The following is a 19,700-nucleotide window of genomic DNA, read 5'->3' as shown; positions in this document are numbered from 1 at the left end:
ATAAAAGTATGGGATATTTAAAGACAAAGTCTCTTGGCTTCCTTGGTTTCTTCCAACCTCATTGGCTATTCTGTCTCAGTCTCCTTGACGGCTCTTCTGTCTCCACCAGGCAGCTAGGAAGTGAGGAGCAGAAGGCACAGTCTCCTGCCTCTTTCCTTTTGTCTCCTCCTCCCATTTTTGGGAGACTCATCCAGCTTCATGGCTTGAAAATCTGTCTATATTCTGCTTTATGTAGTCAACCCAATTACCTCCCCGACCTATCGCCCTAATTTCAGACTTGTATTTGCAACTGTACACAATACATCTCTGCTTGGATAAACGTATATAAACCATCTCAAATATAAAATGTCCAATACAGGGGATTTTCCTGGTGGTCCAGTGGTTGAGAATCTGCCTTCTAATGCAGGAAATAGGATTTGATTCCTGGTCAGGGAATTAAAATTCCAATATGACATAGGGTAACTTAGCCCGTGAGTCCCAGCTAGAGAAAACTCGCATGCCACACAATGAAGAGACTTTGCACCACAACGAAGACCAAGTGCAGCAGAAAAATTAAAAAAAATAATAAAATTGCCAGCACAGAAACCCCCGGTCTCCTCCATCACAACACATTTGGGTTTGGGAAACCCTACCCTGGGGCTCCCGGTACTTCCCTGTTAAGGCAAAAACCTAGGAAGCATCTTTGAGTTCACATTCCAGATCTGATCTATCAGCAAGTCCTGGAAGTTCTACCTCCAGAAAAATCCAGAATCTGTCCACTTGTATTTAAGCCGTGGCTGTTTCCTCCTGGACTATAGCAAGAACCTCCTCACTTATCTCCCTGTTTCCTCTCAGGCAGTCCATTCCCCAGACCAGCCACAGTGATGGGTGTAAAACATAAACAAAGTCTATCCTCATATTAGAACCTTCTAGTGGCTCCCTCTGATGCTTCAGAACCACCCCAGCACTGCCACATTGCAGCACTGGGCCAGCCTAAGTCTCTGACTCTTTCCTCCCTCCACCTGCTCTTTGCTCTCCAGACACACTGGTCTTCTCTCTGTTTCCAGACACACTGGTCTGTCTCTCTGTTTCCAGACACACCGGTCTGTCTCTCTGCGGGTAAACGTTGGAAGAGACCAACCTTTATGTACCTGCGGGCCTTTGCACTTAGAATTTGCTCTCTGTGTAACATTTTCCCATGAGACTTCTCATTGTTCTTGGTTCAAATGTCACCATCTACCTCACATCCCCTCCTTGCTGACAGTCATCCTCTAGCATGTTTTGTTCCAAAATCTTTGACATAGAAAGAGTCATGTATGTATCTATTGTCGGTCTCCCTCATTAGACTGTAAGTTTCGAGAGAACTGGATCCTGTCTGACCTGCTCTGTGCTCAGTCTCCCACTCCTAGAACAACACTGGGGGAACAGTGGGAACTTGGTAAATATTTGTTCAGTGAATGAATCCATGCTTCAGATGTGGTTCCTGGTCTTCTCAAGATGGAAGATGTGTAACAAGCCACAGGAAGGGTTGCCTAAGAATACAGGAAATGGTAACCCTGAAAACAAATCTGAAAACTAATTTTCACTAAAGTATTGCTGGATGACAATATGCTATCCAGTAATGCCGGCCTCTAAGGGGTTCTAGAAAGACAAAGACATCATCTACAGGGTGGCCCTGGAAGGAAACCATTCAAAAACCAAAATGGAGAGCAGATGAGGAACTATTTGAAGATTGATGGGTTCTTGTGGTTCCCTTAAAATTTTCCATCTTGAGGATTCCTCTGTCACCAAATGTACACACATTCTCCCCAATCATACACGTCCCCCCACCCACATTCCCCTCTGTAACATTATTCCTCCTTTTCAAAGCTGACTCTGGTTCTTCTTGTCTTGTTCCAATATTTCATACAGATCTTAGGGAAGAACCAACTGACAAGTTTCTGAGAAATCCCATGGAAATTTGCAAAAAATAAAGCACCTCTTACTTCTGACATTTCACCTTAAATCTTAACAAACTATAGTACAGACACACGATGGAATATTATTCTGCCACTAAGGTGACAATTATAAAGTTTAAGTACCAACCAAGAAAACATTTTTGGCTGTAATTTTAGGCTAAGACCAAAACAAACAAACAAACTGGGCTTAGATCTGGTATAAGTATTATAAGCACAACTATATCAACATTATCTAAGGAGAAAAAAACTGAAAGGGAATAGCTATTGTATTGAGTTAATGGGATTTACAGCAGGTTTTTCCTTTATGTTTCCAGACATTTTTTGAAATTACTTTTATATACATAAATGTATAATACATAATTATACATATATATACATAAATATACATATATACATAAAATGAAAATATTAAGATTAAGCACAGTTTAAGTCCTCCACCAGGGACTTCCCTGGTGGTTCAGTGGTTGGAAGTTAGCCGGCCAACATGGGGGAAACAGGTTTGATTCTTTGTTCAGGAAGATTCCACATGCTGCAAGGCAACTGAGCCTGCGAGCCACTACTAAGCCGGCAAGGTGCAACTGCTGAAGCCCCTGCACCGAGAGCCTGTGCTCCGCAACAAGAGAAGCCACCTCAACGTGAAAGCCAGGCACCATATGGAAGAGAAGCCCCCGCTCACAGCAACTAGAGAAAGCCTGCACATAGCAGTGAAGACCCAGTGTGGCCAAAAGTAAAAATCTCCATGTGGTTGCCTCTGTCTCAGACCCGTGTCACTTCTGCTGTTTCCCCAAACAGCTGAAACAAGACAAGGGACACAGCCTCATTCCTGAATCATGTCTGGAGAGGGGACGATGGGTGGAAGGGGAGAGGTCATCGTAAAGTCACAACAACTACAACAGCGGTCAACGTGGTTCCAGCTCCGTGTGCTCCAGAGACTCCGCTATCTACTCCTGACAGGATCTTTCCCCAGAGGTGAAAAAACTGGGAGGTGAAGGAGCTGGTCTGAGGTTCCAGGGCTGGGAGCTGGCCGAGAAAGTTAGAGAAGCTGGTCTGATCTCACAGGCCCTGCTCTCAACCACTCTAACAAGGACGGTGCTCTTCCACATACTGAGCACTTGTGTTTCAAGGGCTCTTGCAGCCTTTGGGGGGTCACCTCTGAGTCAGGAGGCTCCTGATGCCAGGGCAGGGGAGGGGTCAGGGGCCAGAGGCCAGTCCCCCGACCTCCCAGCAGGGCTGCCGCTAGTGCCTTTCCCCCTGCAGCACATTAGCAGCAGGCCTGGCCTAGTGGACCACAGGGACTTCTGGAAGGAGGCAGAGCAGGAAAGGAAGGGGAGGAAAGCCTGCCCCTCGGGGTGAAGGGCATAGCAGGAAGAGTGGGAAGGGGTGGGGCAGACAGGGGGAGGGGAACAGACACTCTTCACCTGTGACTCTGAGAAGTGTCACTGGCAGGACCCTGGCACTTCCTTGGGTCAGTCAGCCTGGTCAAGGGGATGATCTTGGGGGACTGGTCATCCATCCAACTGCCCTCAGGTATGTTGAGGGAGATGGACGCTGGGTTGACAGTTGCAGCTATGAAGTAGGACCTACTGGGGCTGGACAAGGTGACCCCACGGTGGAGGCCCAGATGGACTCACAGAGCCAGGGTCCAGACAGAGAGTGCGGTGGAAGCAGAGGGGTCCACAGGAGGTAAAGGGGCCATGGCCCAGTGCTTCTTGGAAGCAAGGCCCACATAGTGAAATAAAGCTGCCCCTCAGCCAAGCTGCCCCTGGTACTGCTGCTGAGACCAGAGCAGCCAGAGGGGCACAAGAGCACTGCCCCCTCCCTGTTGTTGGGAGCCTGCAGGAAGCCCGGAGGAGAAGCTGGGGAGGCAGATCTAGATCATGGATCATTATCCAAAGCCACTGTTCAGCTTTTGCAGCCCACTCAGTTTACCAGGTGGGACTGAGTCATGATTTTCTCTTCACTGGCCCACAGGTGGGATCTGTAAGGAAGGTCAAATCAGTCCCAGACCCCCAGAGGTGCTTCTGGTTACAGCTATGACCCTGCTCTGCCACCAGGCCAGATGGCACAGGGTTAGAATCTATTATGTGCCAGGAGGTCTGCAGACCCTTCACCTACAGGAGTCCAAACCCTCTTCTCAGTATTATATCAATAGAAACACCCTCCATGTCCACTCTCCCATCCACTAGCTGTGTGACTTTAACCCCTCTGTGAGGGGTTGGATACCATCACTGATTCAATGGACATGAACTTGGGTGAATTCCAGGAGATGGTGAGGGACAGGAAGGCCTGGCATGCTGCAGTCCATGGGGTCACAAAGAGTCGGACACAACTTAGCGACTGAACACCACCACCAACAACTCCTCTGAGCTTCAGTTTCTTCATCAGTTAATCCCTCCCAAGCACACAGACTGAACGCAGTAAAAGGACAGTACTGTCCGGGTAACACCTCTTAGGGGTTTCCCTGATAGCTCAGTTGGTAAAGAATACACCTGCAATGCAGGAGACCCCAGTTTGATTCCTGGGTCGGAAGATCCGCTGGAGAAGGGATAGGCTACCCACTCCAATATTCTTGGGCTTCCCTTGTGGCTCAGCTGGTAAAGAATCTGCCCGCAGTGCGGGAGACCTGTGTTCGATCCCTGGGTTGCGAAGATCCCCTGGAGAAGGGAAAGACTACCCACTCCAGTATTCTAGTCTGGTGAATCCCATGGACTGTATAGTCCACAGGGTCGCAAAGAGCCGGACACAGCTGAGCACTGTGTCACTTTTGAGGCACAGAAACAGGTAAGGACAGGTAGGTGATGGGGTGGGGCGGAAGGGACTCATCCCGAAAGCAAAATGAATAAAAACACAACCTCTTAACTCTGCAGCAATGCAGGTGATCTTATTCAGAGTCAGGACAATGAGGGTAAAATTTAAGGGGTCAAGGACCCTCTCCCCAAGAATACAGACATACCTGAGAGCCATCAGGGGCCACGGGAAGTAGAGATGTGAGATGGGGAGTTTCCAGGACCTGTATCTGCTCTGACTCACAGACACTCCTTCCTGCCATGCTGCCTTCTTCATCCCACTGAAGGCTCTGAGGGACAAACACATCCGTTCCCAAGCCAGGATGGCCTTCCGACGTCTGGAGAGTCATTCCAGCCACGTCCACCTCTCTGGGGCTCCGAACAGGCTGAGTGGTGCTGGAGCTAGTCCTTAATGGCGAGGCAAACGGCGAATATCCTCGGGAAATTTCAAGGGAGTTTTGCAAATAAAAGCAAAAGCAATGCCATCAGATTTCTCCTGAAGATATATGAGCCTGATGAATAATTAAGGAGGTGAAGGCAGTCAGGGCTTAGCTAAAAGAGTCCCACATTTCTGTGAACACTTCACACAGTCTGGTGGAATGTTCTTGTGCTGCGTAGAAAGTCTACAGGAAGCTACAATTACTTTCACCTGGAGCAGCTCTCCTTAGGGGAGGCCTGCATTGCAGAGCTGGAATCCAGGCTTGGAGATAGTGCCTCACTGCTCGGGGATATTTTTAGAAGTGTGACACTCAATATGTCCGTGGGGAGGAGAGAAGGAACCGGGGTGGGCGGAGGTGCTGAGGGTCAGGTAGACTCCCTGGCTCTTGGCTGACACCCCCATCTCTCTCTTTTGAGCCCTGAAAATAAATCCCCAACCTGCTGTTCAGCACTGACGGAGGGGCCACAGGCCAGAAGGGAGATTAATCATTTACTCTGTGTCTCATTCGCAGTCCTTTCTTTGATGTGACAGATACTGTGTCTGGCAGCTTCAAGACAACGTGTCATAGCTCCACGGTAAAAACAAAAAGCAAACCCTCTTCATGTTTATTTATAAGCATTTTAAAATAGACATTCAAAATGTGCATCTTTCTGTTCCTCAGCTCTGAGTGATCCCGCATCCTCTCTAGTTGGGGACACCCCATAATCCCCCTGCCCCCCTTTCAAGACTCTTTTCTGAGGCTGTGGTTTTCTACTGGGCACTGCCTCTGGCCTCAACAGAAACCAAGCAGCAGCCAGACTTCCAGTCTGACTGACCAGTCATGTATTTGGGACAGAGATGGAGGGGGGAATACATGTATAAAGTTGTAACCGAAACTGGGGTCCAGCTGCTTGCCACTCAAAAGCCAGTAAAGAGGCTGAATTGGTGGAAAGGAAAGCTTGCTTTATTTTGGATGCCAGCAACCCAGGGTAGGGGGAGGGTGGACACCTGTCCAGAAGCCGTCTCTCCCCCCATCCATGACAATCAGTGGGCAAGAGCTTTTATAGCCAGATGGAGGAGGCTTCATGTAGAAACAGCACAGTCAGCTCTGACAGTCATCTTGAAATTGGTCATCTGACCATCGTCATCTTGGTTGTTTTAAGTAGAGTTAATCTTCAGTTCCAGGATCGGTTTGTCCCCATTTCTTGAGCCCAGATCTCAGAACTATGGCAGCTTCTGTCATGGCTACAGTCCAGTCATCATGTAGTTAACTTCTTACACCTGGTGGTGGTTTCAGTCTAAGAGCTCATGGGACATGGCGCAGAATATTATCTATAGCCCTTGAGAGGGAACTAAATGTCCTTGACTATGTTTGATGCTCATTCACTTCAGTTGTGTCCAGCTCTTTGTGACTCCATGTGCCATAGCCTGCCAGGCTCCTCTGTCTGTGGGATTTTCCCAGCAAGAACACTGGAATGGGTTGCCATGCCTTCCTCCAGCAGATGCTTGATGACTTTATTATTTGGTCTTCGTTGACTGTGTTGCTTTGTTTCTGCATTTTCTCACTTCTCTGGTTAAACTTCTTCTTTGGCTAAAGTTTTTTCACAGACAAAAGGCACGTGGGGGACGCGGTGGTGGGCAAGGACCACAGGGTCCTGCTTCATTTCAAAGTGTCATTTTTCTGTTTGCGCCAAGAGACAGCAGAACTTGCAACCTCTACTCCCAATTATGGCGCTTAGCACTAAGGATTATTTTCAGCCAAAAGCAATGCAGCTACAAGGAAACCTTTCTGCTCTCCCACTATTTGCCTAAAAGCAGGACATACGTTTTCTCCCCTCTTCACCACGAAGAACAGAACAGAATCAGCAAAGACAGTTCCAGGCCTTTACGAGCCCTGAGAAGCACCAGAGCTAGGTCTCTCAGGTATGGAAAAGTAATAGCACACGACTTAGCAACTGAACAACAGCCAATAGGAAGCTACGAGTTAGATTAACCCAGTCTGTGTGTGCCTCAATTCCTCATCTTTAGTGATAAGAATGTTTCTTTCCTCCTGGTATAGCTTCCACATGGGAGTTTTATGTCCAGCTTTTAGGAAGAAAAAGAAAGGTCAGAGTATCCACTACTATTTAAGTGCCATTAGCTCAAAATTATCAATATACAGAGCACCATATTTGAGGGCAAATCTGTTTTCCTTCAATAACTTCACTTTTGTGAATTCTTCTTTTGTGGCCAGTATTTCTTGACAAGTCTAACTTTTCCCAGGTCATTTTTTTAATCCCCGAAGACATAATTCTTTAAAAGCTTACTATTGAAAATTTAGCTATTCCTGGTTTTATTTCTCACTGATTAGGCCTAAAAGTAATGTTCACTTGGATGGATGAAAGACTTATTTTTAAATATCTAATTATATTTTTTTTCTGCCCAGCTTTACTGAGATAGAATTGACAAACAGCAGGGTATACATTTTAAGGTGCACTGCTTTTCTTTTTTATTGTAAAAATCATCAATAAAAGGCACTTCCATGGTATGGCTAAAATGTCAAGGTGCCTTGTTAGGTTAAATAATCATGTAGTTGTGCCACAACTATTGAGCCTGTGCTCTAGAGCCCCTGAGCGGCAACCACTGAAGCCTGCTCACCCTAGAGCCTGTGCTCCGCACAAAAGAAGCCACCACAGTGAGAAGCCCGTGCACCACAATTAGAAGGTAACCCCCCCTCACCGCAACCAGAGAAAAGCCCACACAGCAAGGAAAACCCAGCACAGCCAAGAATAAATTTAAATATATGTATTTTTTAAATTGTGTAGAATGTGGTTAAGTCCTACAGGTTAAAAAAAAAAAAGTCACCTGCAATTTCCAGGGGCAGGTTCTTTAAGGAAGTTTTCCAACAAGAAACCCACCCCCTTACTGAGAAATAGAGGAAGAAAATCATGCGGAGAAAGGGGCTGTCAAATAGGCCAGCAATACCAAGCCATTCCACACTAATTGTCCCATAGGTGTTAACAGTAAATTACATTTCAAGGACTTCCCTGGTGGTCCAGTGGCTAAGACACCACATTTCCAATGCAGAGGACCCAGGTTTGATCCCTGGTCAGGGAACTAGGCTGCACATGCTGCAACCAAGTTCACATACAGCAGCGAAAACCTGGAGCAGCCAAATAAATGAATGAATAAACAAACATTAAAAACTAAAGTACATTACATTCTAGAACTGGCTCCTGGCAAAGTGAACTAGGAGAAGGCAATGGCACCCCACTCCAGTACTCTTGCCTGGAAAATCCAATGGACGGAGGAGCCTGGAAGGCTGCAATCCATGGGGTCGCTGAGGGTCAACACGACTGAGAGACTTCCTTTTCACTTTTCACTTTCATGCATTGGAGAAGGAAATGGCAACCCACTCCCGTGTTCCTGCCTGGAGAATCCCAGGGACGGGGGAGCCTGGTGGGCTGCCGTCTATGGGGTCGCACAGAGTCAGACACGACTGAAGTGACTTAGCAGCACAGTGAACTAATTAATTGTGTAGGGAAACATTGTGTCTTGAGGTTTTGGAAGCTAAGGGCTTAGTAAGTATTCCATGTACCTACAAGCCTTCAATTTTACGAAATGAAAAAGAAAAAATTTACAAACATAAACACGAGTCCAAATGTGTGTTTAAATGAGTGGTGGTTCTGGTCTCATTGTTAGGAACACTATCTTTTCTCAAATATCTGTATCTACAGGAAAGGAAGATTTGACAGAGTAGAGCTGGGGAGAGTTATTTACTGGAAAAAATAACATTGTTCCATATTTATCTCAGGAACTGGGTCCAGTCCTGCCTGGCAAGCCCCCGGGGCACAGTGGTCATCACCCGCCAGCTGTGGGCAGGCTCTTCTGAAGTCACTTTGGTTTCAGGTAACAAAAACCCACTTCATTTTGCTCCAAGGAAAGGGAGGTGGGCTTTATCAAAAGGAGCTGAATACAGGGAGGTAATAATCAATTAGAATATCTCCTTACAGGTCTGGGGAGAAAGTATCAGGTGACATAGGGAGACACACAAAGGCCAGGGGCTCTCCTACAGCCTGGACCCCACTCTGGATGCAGCAAGCCCACCAAGGACCCAGCTTGAGCTTGTGAGGTGGGAAGGGGTTCCCCCAGCTCCAGAGCAAATTAGTGGCAAGTTACTCAACCTTTCTAAGCCTTGGTTTCTTCATTTGTAAAATAGGGATAATGATGATGATGCTGACCCCGAATAAGTGTGAGATTTAACACGCAGCAAACAGTGGGCTGCAGTCAATGTTAGTTCCTTTCCTGCTCAATCCCCATAACAGAAAGTGTGGCTTCAAATACCCAGCTTAATATCAGAACTGATTTAAGCATAGATCTGTTGGGACTCCTAAAATGATCACAATACAACAACGATAACAATGATTTTTTTTTTTTTAACAGAAAAAAAAAGTCTTTTCTTCCCTGGTCTTATTCCATGAAGTGGGGATGAACATTTTCCTAATTTTTCCTTCAAATACTAGCTTTAAGGGGCTGGGGGTGTGCCCTGGCAGTCTTGCCAGTTAAGACTCCGTGCTTCCAATGCAGGGGGTGCAGGTTCAATCCCTGGTCAGGGAACTATGACCAACATGCTGCATGGCACAGCCAGATAAATAAATACTTTTAAAGAAGGGTGCACAATAGTATCCCCACCCCTATCTCTATCCTCTCCACCCCCTCCCCTCAGGAATTCTTCATCACAGAACAGGAAATGGGACAGGGCTCGCTGGAGTTAAAATCTCCCTCATTCCAGGGGCCAGAATGCAGAAATAGGGAAGGGATGGTAGCTGAGAGCCAGTGAGGGACTGAAGCTGCAGCGTAGAAACCCTTTCGAACCTGCCACCCTGGCACCTCAGGCCCTGGGGAAAGTGGCTGTGAGATGGTGCAGGCCTTGCGAGCTGAGGAGCCCAAGGTGGGGCTGAGCTAGGAAAATGGCAGATAAGCCAAAGCCGCTTGCCCCGGGGTGGGTGTGTGCCCTGCAAAGCCATCTCGCCTTCACTCTCCGAGAGAAGCGCAGGGGCAAACCAGGTGCAGAGTAACTGGGGCTCCTGTCTTTCATCATCAGTGCTTCATGACAAGAGCAGGGCAGGGCAGGTGCCAGCACGGCCTGTGCTTCAGCAGCCACCCCAGGTGGCACTGACTACATATAAAATAAAGAACAAGGACCTACTGTAGAACACAGGAAACTATATTCAATACCTTGTAACAACCCTAATGGAAAAGAATCTGTGAGGAGAGAGAAATTAGGAGGTTGGGATGAACACATATACACTTCTATGCGTAAAAACAGATAACCAACAGGGACCTACTGTATAGCATAGTGAAATCTACTCAATATTTTGTAAAAACCTATAAGGGGAAAGAATTTGAAAAACTGTACGTATAACTGAGTCACTGTGCTGAACACCTGAAACACAATATTATGACTCAACCATACTTCAATAAAAAAAGAAATAGCTGAAAATCTTGGCTGAAGGAAGGCTTTCCAGTTTCCTCTCAGGATTTTAATGGCCTGGACCACCCCTCTGGACTAGTAAGCAACCCCTGGGTGTTTTGTGGCTATCACTGACAGGAGAAATCCAGAAAGGAAAAACATATTTCTAAGCTCAACTAGTTGGAGGCTCGAAGTCAATTAGATTGACAATTTAAAAGAAAATAATCTCAATCGGAACCCCCAGCTAGAGGTGTGATTATACATTGTTATCTTGGGGGCTAATCATCACACCTGGAGTAGACAAAGATGACGTAAAACACCATGATCAGCTTGTGAAACTTCCAGACGTCCGGGAGGTCCTCACCCCCTTCCAGGATGAGGTGGACTCACAGTGCTCACACTTCCTCCAGAAGAGGATTCCCTTCCTCTTCCTGTTGCTTACATGAGTAGGTGGCCCTCCAACCACTCAGTTGCTCAGCAAATTACTCAAGACTCTCAGCTGTAGGTTTCAGGAGCAAGCTTAAACATCATCAGCAATCTGTTGCCTCATCTTGCTGGGAAAGATGAAGATCCTGGGAAGCTGAGAAAGAAGAGAACCTGGGCTTTGAAGCAGCAGGACTCTTTCTCGGTCCTGCTCCCATCCCCTCTTGCTCTGCTTCTTTGCCTGGGACCTTCATCTCTCCTAATGTAGACAGTCCATCTCCGCCTGCAGGGGATATAGTCATTAGCAGCCCAAGCTTCGCCAGCCCATCAAGAGTGTTTTCTCACCAGGCACTTTTTAATTTTTTTTCTGGCCAAGTGGCAAGTGGGGTCTTAGTTCTCCAACCAGGGCTCAAACCCCCTCCCCCTGTAGTGGAAGTGCATTGGACAGCCAGGGACGTCCCTTTACCAGGCATCTTTATCCTAGGGAAGGGCTCTGACGGGCCTGTTTGAAGTCAGTTTCCACCCCTGGGCCACCCCAAGTGCCAAGGAGACGACATATTGTAATAAACCAGTATTGGTCACACCCTTTCACCCGAGTCCACCCGACAGAGAAGAATGATGGGAAATTTCACTTGCTGGGAACAAATTGAAGACTCTTACGCTCCACCCTGCAGATGCTGGTGTCCCCAGCATTTTAAAATAAACTCCCAATTGGACCTTAACATACACTCAGAAAGTGCATGAATTTTAAGTGTGCAGTTCAACGAATTTTCACTATTGAACACACCCATAGAACGAATGCCTTGATCAGGAGACAGAACACTGCCAGTGCCCTAGAAATCTACCTTATGCTTCCTTCCAATCACCACTCTCCTGACCACCCCGACCCTGAAAAGGTAAAACTGTCTTGATTTCTAATACAATTCATTTGATCAGTTTGGGAACTCAACATAAATGCTGTCATTCATTATTGTTCCTTTATGCCTAGTTTCTTATACTCGGTATTATGTTTATGAAATCGATCCACATTGTTGCATGTAGACACAAAGCGTTCATTTCATAGCTGTGTAGCATTCTATTGCATGAATATACCAAAATTTGTTTATCCACCTTAGAGGCTTCACATAGGCATTTGTATCTTTGAATTTTTCCATGAATTGTCTTTCTTTGAATATATGTGTAAACGCTGGTTACTAATTAATATTCAAGGTTGAGCTTAAAAGCACATTTTGTGGAAGGGTTTATACAAAGATAAGGATGCCCTGTGCACTTGGGGTTAGTGCACCTTTCCTCGCCTCTGTATGTCCTGCCAACAATCATTTGGCAACACCGTCCTCTGGTGGCGGCTTTCTGAACTGCAACCGTGGCTCACATACTGAACAGGCTTTTCAAAGCATTACATGCAGTAACCAATGATCATTTGCGTAAATAAAAGTGTTCCATTTCCATATCACAATCAAGATACAGGTCAATATTCAAAATAATAATGAAAATTTAAAGTATCAACTACCATTTCTCAAGTACCTTCTATGTGTCAGATAATATGTCAACCTCAACACATACAGTATTCTCTGTAATCCTTATAGCAAGGCTGTGAAGTGGTTATTGTCTCCTTTCTGCCGTGAGAGACCAGACTTAAGCAAGTTCAATAATCATCTCAAAGTATGCCTGCGGTGTGAGCCTCGCTGTTCAGTACTCCACTCAAGGTTCACTCCACCAGACCCCTCCCTGAGGAGGACTGGGGCTGGAGAAGAGCTTGGGCCCCTCCTGGGGCTCTCTGCTGGAAGGCAAGTGCTCCTAGCTCCTCTTCTCACATCTCCCTCTCTGCCCAAGAGGAAGGGACATGCACTCCTGCTTCCCCCCACGCCCACCCCTGTTCCCGTAAGGGGACCTGTTGTTTTTTTGATCGGCAGAAGCCTGAGATGTTGACTGGGTCATGCTGAACTCGAGATGGCTTAATACACCTAAAGGTTAAGGGTTCATGAGGGTGTTACCCCATCTTTCTGCACCTGTGTAGCATCAGGTCAGCCTCGCTTCTGTCCTTGCTAATGCTGCAGATGAGGTGTTAGGGAAGATGACAAGCCTTTCCTGCTTTGCTAGGGACTCTGCCTTTTCACACTGAAATTCCTGAGTCACAGGAACTGTGTCAGTCCCCAAGCAAGTTGACTTCCCTTCTCAATCGTGGGCAGATTGGGCCCAAGCTGCACCACGGACAGAGCTGTTCTAGTTTCACTAAGAGAATGAGACATTCTTTAGGCTTCCTGGTTGGTGACACAGGAGCTAATCAGCAATCAGTAACCACCATTAGGGACTTCCCAGGTGGCTCAGTGGTAACAAATCCACATGCAATGCAGGAGATGCAGGCTTTGATTCCCAAGTTGGAAAGATCACCTGGAGAAGGAAATGGCAACCCACTCCAGTTTTCTTGCTGGGAAATCACAAGGACAGAGGAGCCTGGCGGGCTACAGTCCACGGGGTCGCAAAAGAGTCTGACACAACTTAGGGACTGAACAATGACATCAATCTGCAAAAAAAAAACGGCAGTTTATCATTTTCCTTGCTGTGTAGTATTTCACTGTTTGAATATTCTATAACCAGTCTACCCATTCTCCTACTGATGGACATTTAGACTGAGCTTTTTGATAACACACACACTGCTGCCACAAACAGTCTCATATATGATTCCTGGTGTGCCTGTGTACAAGTTACTCTCAGGTATACACTTGATCCTGAAAGTCTTTACTGATGGCCCAGTGGCAAAGTGCTGTTCTCTGGTCTGATTCTCTTTCTACCTCAGAGTTCTGAGTTCAACACTCTCCACTAAGGCCTCTTTCCCTGTGTATTAGTTAGGATTTTCAAGTAACAAAAACCTGAAGTCAAGTGAAAAGTGTGAAAGTGTTAGTCGTTCAGGAATGTCCAACTCTTTGCAACCCCATGGACTGTAGCCTGCCAGGCTCCCCTGTCCATGGAATTCTCCAGGCAAGAATACTGGAGTGACTTGCCGTTCCCTTCTCCAACGAATCTTCCTGTCCCAGGGATCAAACCTGGGTCTCCCACATTGCAAGCAGATTCTCTACCATCTGAGCCACCAGAGAAGTCAAGTGAGATTAAGCAAAAAAATAGGTGCAGGGGGCAGGGGGCAGGAGAAATGTGTTGGAATGATGAATGACTGAGTGCTCTGACTGGGGGGCTGATTTAAATTTGCATCACTTCTGCAGCCCTAAAAATGTCTCAATGTCCCTAATTGCTGAGCCAGTCTCTGAGGCCAGTGGATTCAGTGTTCTATTCTGATCGGTGAGGATGAGCTACAAGCCCAGCCCTGGAAGGAGGATGTTGTGTTAGAGCCCTAAGCTTGTGGGCTGAGAGTAAAGAAGGGAATTCCTTTTCTGGACAAGGTATGTTCCATCCTTGGTGTCTGTTTCTTTATATGTGGGTGAGAGTGATGTGCTAAAGGTCCTAGCGATCTTGTCTAGCTCTGAACTCTGACTGTGGGCTCTGGTTGCCTCGTCATCCTTCTCCTTGTGTCTTAAAATCATAGCTGGGACTGAACTCTGTGGCGCTGAGTGGTCCTTCTCCAGTCTTCCAGAGCATTCCCTATGTAAACTCTCAGAAATGTCAAACATCATTTCTGAGCTCACCTCCACGGGCACATTCCTCTGACTGCATGATGTGACTTCTCGGAGACAGCTCGCCAACCACAGGACAACTTCTCAAACTGATCCGCCACAAAGGCCGGAAGTCTTTCTAGCACCTTACCTTTCTCGCCACCACTGTTCTTTCGAGCTGCATGGTCTTTCATGGATCTTCGTCTCCTACACCACTGAGTCTGAGCTGCCACACAATTTTGTCATTTCCTTTATCATGTCCCTCAGGCCACCTCTCTGCTTCTTGCTTTGCTCACTTTTTTTGGTTGTTGTTGTAATTTTTTGGCTGTGTCATGCAGCATGCGGGGCCTTAGCTCCCTGACCGGGGTTTGAACTTACACCCCCTGCATTGGACATGTGGAGTCTTCACCACTGGACTGCCAGGAAAGTCCCTTGCTTTGCTCACTTTGATGAAGGCCACTGCCATGCTGTGACTTGCCCTGTGGACCAGCCTGGTGATGGGGACCTGGGGACAGCCTCAGGCCAGCAGCCTATGGGGACCCGAGTCCTGCCTGCAGCCACTTGCGTCAGCTTGGAGGTGATCCTTCCCCAGGGGAGCTGATCACAGTCCTAGCCCCAACTCTGACTGCAGAGAACCGTCTATGTCATGCCTGGATTCCTGGCCCACAGAAACCAAAAGAGATGCAGGCAGTTGCTGTCAGGACATGGAGGCAGCAGAGAGTGTGATCTTGTGCCTGAACTTCAAGGAAATGAATCTAAGATTTCACCTTCAGGGGTGACAGGGATGTTTCTTTCTTCTAATTGACACTGTGTTCCTCAGGTTCTTTCGAGAAACGAGAGAGACAGTGAGTCCAAAATCTTCAGGGAAGGCTAAGAAGCCAGAGACTCAGAGAAGAGCTGCGGCCTGAGTCCAAAGGCCCTCTGCCCACAGAATTCCCTGTTGCTTGGGGAGGAGGGCAGTTCTTTGCTCTACTAAGGCCTTCAGGTCTTCATTCCTAAAGGAAATTGACCCTGAATATTCATTGGAAGGACTGATGCTAAAGCTGAAGCTCCAATACTTTGGCCACCTGATGCGAAGAGCTGACTCATTGGAAAAGACCCTGATGCTGGGAAAGACTGAAGGCAGGAGGAGAAGGGGACGACAGAGGATGAGATGGTTGGATGGCATCACCGACTCAGAGGACATGAGTTTGAGCAAGCTCTGGGAGATGGTGAAGGACAGGGAAGCCTGGCATGCTGCAGTCCATGGGGTCAGAGAGAATCAGACACAGCTGAGGGACTGACCTGAACTGAAGGCCTTCAGCTGATTGGATGGAATGATTATGGAGGGTAATCTTCTTTACTCCAAGTCCACCTGATTTCAATGTTAATCTCACTCTCAAAACACTTCATGGAATATATCCAGAATACTGTTTGACCAAATTTCTGGGCCTTGTGGCCCAGACAAGTTGACATAAAATTAATCATTTCAATTACCCTACTTCAGTTAAATAAATGCCCTTCTGTTCCTAATTTATTAAGGGATTTTCATAAATCCTGAGTTTGTGTTGAATTTTATCAAGAAATTACTTTTATATTATTATTCTCAATTGATCTGTATATTGTTAAATAAATTGTATATGTTTTCTAAAACTCTTCTTGCAGTATTGAGATAAATCCTATTTGATTGGGAAAAAGAAATGTTTCTCAGTTCACCCTTTGCTCACCATTCCCACCATCACCCCTGTGCTAGCCAGAAAGCAGAGTGACATTTCATGGCTGAGACTGGCAATGAGACCTGGTGCAGGGCCTTCCTGTCACCCACTCCCACTGGGCCACTTCTGGGCCTAGCCCTGGAGGGCCCCACAGGCTGCAGGAAGAGCCTTGCACAATCCACACAGAGTCTACAGGTGGGATCTGACAGCTGCCCAAGTCATAGTCCTTACCCAGATAGAGTGCGGCTGATGGGGTGTCTGGGTAGTCAAGGGGTCTGGAGTTATAGTTTCACCTCTCCCCCCCTTGACTAGCTGCTGGGGGAGGTGAAACAGACAAATATACTCACAGGTACACTCTCCCGCACCAGGTAAGGCCTTGAGCCTCAGCCCAGTCCATTCTAAGGACTGTGGTACTTCTTGGTTTTCTCTGTGTTTATTGAAAGCAACTTAAAAAAGATGCACAATGTGAGAGTTGTGAATTAAGTTTTATTTGGGGCAAAATGAGTACGGTAGCCAGGGAGACAGCACCGCAGATAGCTCTGAGAGACTGCTTCAAAGAAGTTGTGCAGGAAGGTCACTATGAATGATTTTGGTGAAGGAGTGTGTGCTGTGCTGTGCTAAGTCACTTCAATCGAGTCAAACTCTTCAAGACACTATGGACTGTAGCCCACCAGGTTCCTCTGTCCTTGGGTTTCTCCAGACAAGAATACTGAAGTGGACTTCAACCAATATGAAATGGTTGAAGTCCCATTTCATACTCCGGGGGGTCTTCCCAACCCAGGGATCGAACCTGTGTCTCTTACACGGGCAGGTGGGTTCTTTACCACTAGAACCACCTGAAGGGGTAGTTTATGAAAGCAAGCATGTATCTTACAAAAGGCTTTCTGCTAGTCATGAGCAGCTGATGTCACCATGAAGGGATTTAGTACTTTCCTAGGTATGAAGAAATATAAGGATTGGCATCAGGAAATCCATTCCTGAAAATATCTAACCATCTAAAGACCTGTTCCACCAGTTTCCCTGGAGTACAGAGTGCCTCATTCTCCACCCTGGACTCCCGTCAAGGCATGTTGAAGGTCAATAACTGCAGCGGCATGGGATTCAATCTTCACAGGGGCGGATGGCAAATGCCCTTTGTCGTCGTTGTTCAGTTGCTAAGTCATGTCTGACTCTTTTGCGACTCCATGGACTGCAGCACGCCAGGCTTCCCTGTCCTTCACTATCTCCTGGAGTTTGCTCAAACTGATGTACATTGAGTCAGCGATGCCATCCAACCATCCTCTGTCACCCCTTTCTCCTCCTGCCCTCAATCTTTCCCAGCATCAAGGTCTTTTCCAATGAGTCAGCTCTTCGCATCAGGTGGCCAAAGTATTGGAGCTTCAGCTTTAGCATCAGTCCTTCCAATGAATATTCAGGGTTGATTTCCTTTAGGATGGACTGGGTTTGATCTCCTTGCTGTCCACGGGAGTTTTAAGAGTCTTTTCCAGCACCACAATTTGAAACCATCACTTCTTCAATACTTAGTCTTCTTTATGGTCCAACTCTCACATTCGTACATGACTATTGGAAAAAGCACAACTTTGACTATAGGGACCTTTGTTGGCAAAGTAATGTCTCTGGTTTTTAAACTCTACATAAACTCTATCTAGGTTTATTGTAGCTTTCCTTTTAATTTAGCATCTTTTAATTTAGTGGCTGCAGTCACAGTCTGAAGTGATTTTGGAGCCCAAGAAAATAAAATCTGCCACTGTTTCCACTTTTTCCCAATCCATTTGCCATGAAGTGATGGCACTGGATGCCATGATTTCAGATTTTGAATGTTGAGTTTTAAGCCAGCTTTTTCACTCTCTTTCACCCTCATCAAGAAGCTCTTTAGTTCCTCTTTGCTTCCCGCCATCATCTGCATATCTGAGGTTGTTGATATTTCTCCCAGCAATCTTGATTCCAGCTTTTGATTCACCCAGCCCAGAATTTTGCATAGTGTATTCTTTGTAGAAGTTAAACAAGCTAGGTGACAATATACAGCCTTGACGTTCTCCTTTCCCAATTTTGAACCAGTCTGTTGTTCCATGTCTGGTTCTAATTGTTGCTTCTTGACCTGCATACAGGTTTCACAGGAGGGAAGTAAGGTGGTCAGGTACTCCCATCTCTTTCAGAATTTTCCACAGTTTGTTGTGACCCACACAAAGACTTTAGCACAGTCAATAAAGCAGTAGATGTTTTTCTGGAATTCTCTTGCTTTTTCTATAATCCAACAGATATCAATTCAATCTCTAGTACCTCTGCCTTTTCTAATCCAGTTTGTACATCTGAAAGTTCTTGGTTCACGTACTGTTGAAGCCTAGCTTGAAGGATTTTGAGCATTACCTTGCTAGCATGTGAAATGAGCACAAATGCCCTTGCGTGCATATGTGCCAAGTTGCTTCAGTTGTGTCTGACTCTCTGCGACCCTATGGACTGTAGCCTGCCAGCTCCTTTGTCCTTGGGCTTCTCCAGGTGAAGACTGGAGTGGATTACTGTGCCCTCCTCCAGGGCATCTTCCCAACCAAGGGATTGAACCCACATCTCCTAGGTGGATTCTTTACCACTAGCGACACCTGGGAAGCCTGCCAATATCCTTGGCAAGTGCCAATTTGTAGTAGAGTGTCAACATTTTTTCTTTCTTTGTGCCCCTTCTTACTCTCCAGAGCATAGGTCCTGAATCAGCCAGACCATAAGGTTGGGGACACAGTCCTCCAGACAGCCAGGCCTTCTGACCCTACTTGGAGAGGAGCTTACCCCACTATGTAGTCTCAGGGAGCAGCCCCCACAAGACTGCCTCACTTTAGACACCAGTGGCAAATTCAGGGGTCCCCAGAGCCACCCTCACTTTAGACCAGCTAGCTACAAATTTGGGGGTGCCCAGGACCACCCTCAGGTTTGATCATTTGCTAAAATAACTCACATAAGCCAGGAAAGCTCTACACTTTGTATGTTTATTTTTTACAGTGAAAGGATACAAATTGAAACCAGCCAGAGAGAGAGACCACAGGGCAGAGACTGGGAGGGGCTAAACGGGAACTTCCAACTGTCCCCTCTCCATGGAGACACAAATAGCATTAGCTCCTCCTGGGCAGCGTGTGACAATATGCCTAGAGTACTCCCAGCCAGGGCGCTTGAGGCTTTGGTGTCCAGTGTTTCCTGAGGCTCCACCACTTACTGACCACATGGCTGACCTTTAGTCTCCAAGCCCTCTGGGAGCTTTAGCTTCACTTCCTCTGGAGGTGGGAACTCATATCAGCCTGTTCCAGAGACCTCATCACAAATCACACTTAAAGGTTGTCCAGCTTTGTCTGAAGTGGCTGAAGTGCCCAGACAAACAAAGCCTCCCATCAGGCAGGCCATT

Source organism: Bos mutus, chromosome 10, assembly GCF_027580195.1.
Source record: "Bos mutus isolate GX-2022 chromosome 10, NWIPB_WYAK_1.1, whole genome shotgun sequence".
Taxonomy (NCBI): Eukaryota; Metazoa; Chordata; class Mammalia; order Artiodactyla; family Bovidae; genus Bos; species Bos mutus.
The sequence above is the reverse complement of the archived record's forward strand: the minus strand, read 5'-3'. Positions refer to the sequence as shown.